This window comes from Camelus dromedarius, chromosome 13, assembly GCF_036321535.1.
Source record: "Camelus dromedarius isolate mCamDro1 chromosome 13, mCamDro1.pat, whole genome shotgun sequence".
Taxonomy (NCBI): Eukaryota; Metazoa; Chordata; class Mammalia; order Artiodactyla; family Camelidae; genus Camelus; species Camelus dromedarius.
The window spans coordinates 52173336-52178017 of record NC_087448.1 but is presented as its reverse complement, the minus strand read 5'-3'; positions in this window follow the sequence as shown (position 1 = coordinate 52178017).

Sequence of the window (4682 nt, the reverse complement as noted above, 5' to 3'; positions counted from 1 at the left end):
TAAATCATATACAGTACAAATGCAACCAGGCCAAAACTGATTTGTAGAAAAATTATTGAAAACACATATTACTCAGTGTTATCTGTTACTGTATGTGGGTGCTATAATTATGGGATTTTCTTTTCTTGTCATGTTTTCCCCCAAATTCTTTTATCATAGTGTATAAAGCTGCCATCATCTCTTGCCTGGACCATTGCAACAAGGCTCCTAACCAACCCCCCCCCCCAATTGTATGTTTCTTTCGTTATCTATATATGAGCCAGACTGATGTTAAATAAATTGGACCTTTTTAAAATAAATTGGCTTTGTACTTCAAATAGACTAAAATCCAAAATCTTTAATGGGTTGACAATAATCTGCTTGATCTGATCGGCTATGTAAGTCATATATTTATTAGGTACAAATTTAAAGGCATTTCCCATTTCTCCTGAAATTCATCATTGTCCTCCTGAAAAAAAAAAAAAACTTACACCTTATACACCTTATTTGTGCTCTTCAGCTCACTAAATTCCACCTAAATTGCTGACTGTGGATCATATTCCACACTCACAGCTTACCTAACTTGGTAATTTCAGCAACTTTTACCAATGGAACATATGTGTATTTCACATTCCTCCCATATAAATATAGGCGCAAATAAGGTAAATTGCCTAAAAATGCTGCTAGTAATATCCACTAAAGTAAGGGAATATGAATAAATGATTGACAAGATGAATTCATATTAAGCAGTTTTATCCTTATCGATTATATAGAAGGAGTGTGCTTTATGTGGCAAAAACCATAATTATTTAATAGAGGTTAAATCAATCACTGTAGGGGAGGATAACTTTATTAACATTTATTGAGTTCCTATCCATAGTAGATAATTAATATTTATTATCTCACTTGAGTCTGGAAGTGTTAGTAAACACCTGACCCAAGGAAAACAAAGATTGCCGAATAGCAGCCTGAAATTAAGCTGAATCTTTTGTTTAGTGCCAGTTCAGTGCGTCTCTTTGGGTAGAAATTAAGAGGACTAGTATCAGTATTGTCTAATAGAAAAATAATGCAAGTCACAAACATGATTTTAAATTCCTAGTAGCTACATTAAAAAACTGAAAATGAAAGAAGTTAAATTAATGTTAATTGTATATTTTATTTAACTCACTATGTCTAAAATATCAGTATTTCAATATGTAATCAACATAAAAATTATAAATGAGGTATTTTCTCTTTTTTGGGTACTAAGTCTTCAAATTCCACTATGTGTCTTGTACTTAGAACCATCTCAGTTAGAACTAACCCATTTTAGGTGCTCAAGAGCCATCTGTGATAGTGGCCACCACATCAGACAGCATAGAGCTCTTTAATAAGGCAAATAAGAGAAAGACTGAGTCCAGTCCTATGGATGGTTCATGAGGCAAATTGTAAATGATTCTCTGGAATTAGCTGTCTTCAGTTTTTAAGACACCAAAGCTTGGAAGCTTGGATTCAAACAATCTGAAATGGCTTGTCCAAGATTCCAGCCAGCCAAAGTTCAATCAGCGGATGCACTTGGTTGAACACTGTTGAAACTTGGCAAGATTTCTTTTTGCCATCCAAACAAGTCTTCAATCCACCACAGATGAGAACAGGAGATTTTTTTTTAATTGCTTCATCAGCCACATTGATCTTTAGTTAGGATGACCATAGAATTGATACTTCAAACAGGGATAGTTTTCAGAGAGAAAGGAAGTGCTCTTAATAATTACCCTGGGACAACAGGCATAATATGAGGCTGTCCCCACTGGGAAATCAGGACACATGGTTACTCTACCTTTAGTCAGCCTTCCCAAAAGAACTTGGGTTACTGCCAGTAGGCACACATACCTCCAGGATATATGTAACTCAATGAAGAGGAACCAGTTCCCACAGGAGCCCTGAACACTAAGCGCTAAACTCCTCCTGTGGAACTCTAGGTCTCATCCCAAGAGCCAGCATCATAAAGGGTCCTTTACTCCCTTGTCTAATAACATTACTTTGATGCAATTTGCAAGCTTCCTGCCTGTTTTGCAATTTTCCACTCTGGGTCATGCTTAAATTGGGGGTTTAATGAGAAATGGCTGTAGTCAGCTAAATGGAGCTTCTTTTTTGGCAAGTTCTCCCAAGAAAACTAGAGGACCAGTAAACAAAGCTGTGCATATGGGTGGCCAGATCTTTTTTTTTTTTTTTTTTGGTGGTGGTGGCGGGGAGGGGTCCTTCCCTTTTTAAATTTCTTTTTTTCCCCTCCTATATATTTATATATAAAAAAGAAGTAGAACAATCAACAGTGACAGCCGAGGGAATGTTTCACGGGAAGTAACAGATGGCTCAAAGCCACTTCATTTTTGAGTGAGAGGGAGATTGCCTGTAGGCCTGGAAAATTGAAGGTTTGGAAACTAATTTTGTTTGACTCTTTAAGCCATTTCAAACATAGGCTCCAAAATGGGAGATTAAAGGATTTCACTTTTGCTGCTGAGGACATTCAGCTCAGAAAAGGTGAAAAATATAGAAGTGGATGACTTCAGATGGTACAATAGGAGACTGAACAGGGGGAACTTACCTTTATTAGCCCCAGGGTAGTAGGATAAAATTCTCAAAGGCAGATTTTGCTGTTACTGTTTTTGTTGTTTATGTTAATTTAAGACTGTAGTGTTTTACAAAACTGGAAGATGCTGGGTCATCATACAGGTTATATTATATATAGATCAGATTACTCAGAGCAAACAAGTCACAAAGTGAGATTTGGAGGTTAGTTAATATGAGCAAAGGTATGTTACAGCAAAGGTAATGAAAAGCACAAAGGACTCAGGCCCATCCAATATTCATCCAGTATTTATTTGTCCAATATTTATTGAGCACCTGCTATGTGGCAGGCAGTGTCCTATTTCAGGTTCTGGGGTCAGCTGTGAACAAGGTGAACAATGTAATGTACATTACAACAGCAAGAAGTTGACAGTAAAGAAATAAACAGATAGTAAGATAATTTCAGAGAAATATGAGCCCATGAAGAAATCTTAAAAGGAGGGAAGAATAAGTAGGATGAAGTTGGAGTACTTTAAATACTGTGGTCAGGGAAGACATCTCTGAGGAGGTGTTTAACCTGAAATGTTGAGTGGTAAGAAGGAGCCTTCCAGATGGCAGGAACAGTGTATGCAAAGGTAGCTTGACCTTCTCACTATGTGCCAGGCATTATTCCAGGTACTAGGAATACAGTGTGAACAAATTAGGAAAAATTCTTGCCTCATTGAGCTTATATTATACTGGGAGTGGAAAAATAAATGAGGGCTAAATAGAAAAACTTAACTGGGAGGTGCTAGGTTGAAAAATTAATCTGGGAAGATGATAGATCATGACTCAGGGAAGATTTCACTGGGAGGATGACATTTGAGCAAGGACCTCTCGGAGGCAAGAGAATGATCCATGCAAATTTATGAGAGAAGACAAGTGTTCTAGAGAGGGAACAGCCAGTGCAAAGGCCTCAGGCGAGGAAATGTTTAGCTTATTTGAGTAACAGCAAGGAGGCCAACATGGCTAGAGTTTACCCAGGAAAAGGGCAAGAATAATTTATACTTAATGTTGGAAGATGGTGGATGCCTCAAAGGTAGAGAGTCTATTCCAGAAACATCGTACCTCCTGTTCAGAGAAGCTCTTTCTCTGATAGTGGAACACCTATGTTTATTTCTGTGAGATAATGCTCACTTCAGGTAATTTTCTTTTGCTTTTGGATTTTCTCCATCTACCTCAAATTCCACAATTTTTTCCAGGTATTATAAACACCAGAATTTAATATGTATTCAGAGGTAGTTTACTTCAATATTTTCTAACTTGACTCAATCATTTGAAAGGAAAGATTATTAGCCAATAATGTAAGAATTCATGGTTTCATCAATTATTAGTGTGTTGCTCAATGTTCAGTTTTAGGAGGGAACTTCCCAATATCTTTCTGTTATTGATTTCTACTTTAATTTGCTGTAGGCAGAGAACATACTTTGTATGAAAAACTGTTTTACAAATAATGACGTTTGTTTTATGGCACTCAGTGTGGTCTTAGTGATTGTCCTGTGTACACTTGAAAAGAATATGTTTTCTGTTGTTGGTTGGAAGTTCTACAAATGTCAGTTGTATCATTTGGATGATAGTGTTATTCAATCTTGTATATTTTTAAGGATTTTCTATCAAGTTTTTTCTACCAATTAGTGAGAGAAATGAGTTGAAATCTCCAACTCATAGTTGTGGATATGTTTATTTCCCTTTTGACTTCTGTAGGCTATTTCCTTATACATTTGAAACTCTATTACACTGGCATACACATTTATAATTGGTAAGCCATCTTAATCAATTTATTATTATAAAATATACTATTTTACGATTGATAATATTCTTTGAAATAAACTTTACCTTATGTTAATATGATTGGGCTTTGCTTTTTTTGTCCAGTCTAACAATTTCTATCTTTAATCAAAGCATTTAAACAATTTACATTTAACTGTAATTTTTTATATAGTTGAGTTTGAATCTGTCATCTTGATATTTAATTTCTGTTTTTCAATTGCTTCTTTGTTTTCATTTACTCTTTTATTCTTTTCCTGTTATCTTTTGGAATTAATACTTTTTATGATTCCATGTTGTCTCCATTGTTATCTTGTTAACTGTCTTTCTTTCTTTTTTTTTTTTAATTTTTG